This window comes from Trachymyrmex cornetzi, unplaced genomic scaffold (assembly GCF_001594075.2).
Source record: "Trachymyrmex cornetzi isolate Tcor2-1 unplaced genomic scaffold, Tcor1.1 scaffold397, whole genome shotgun sequence".
Classification (NCBI taxonomy): domain Eukaryota; kingdom Metazoa; phylum Arthropoda; class Insecta; order Hymenoptera; family Formicidae; genus Trachymyrmex; species Trachymyrmex cornetzi.
This window is the reverse complement of record NW_017298713.1, coordinates 169979-170586: the sequence shown is the minus strand read 5'-3', so window position 1 is coordinate 170586 and position 608 is coordinate 169979.

Here is a 608-nt window from a genome sequence, read left to right as displayed (position 1 = left end):
GACGGTAGATGGCATTTGTTTATTGCTGTCATTTACCGACTTATTTATCTATAGTTTCATTAGCACTGTATTATGTGTCGACATTTCACTATATAGTTACTTTAATACTTTAATAAGTTACTTTTAAAAGTGTATAAAAATATAAAACAGACCGATTGATGTGTGAACATCATTACGTATATATTCATGCCGTTTATACCCTCGCGAATTTGGTAACGGCATGAATATATACGCGATGACGTTCACACGTTAAGCGGTCAAGCGGCCCGTTTTAAATTTTTATATGCTTTAGATTAAAATTACTCAGAAATTAAAGCCGCAATCAAAGATCTAAAAACACTTTTATTATATGTCGTCGGTATCTTTCGATTGCGATCAGTCTGAATAAAATTGGTGCAACCGATACCGAGATCTGGAGATCATTTCCCAAAAAGGGACCATTTCAGCTTTTCAAATTTTTTCAGTCGTACGTGTAACATACATAAAGCGTTTTGTCCATTAAGCTTGTTCACAAGAATTCTAATTTTATATATAAAATTAAAGTAAAATTAACAACAAAAGTGAACCTTAACGCGTATTTGATTAATCATCATTCTTTATCTATAATA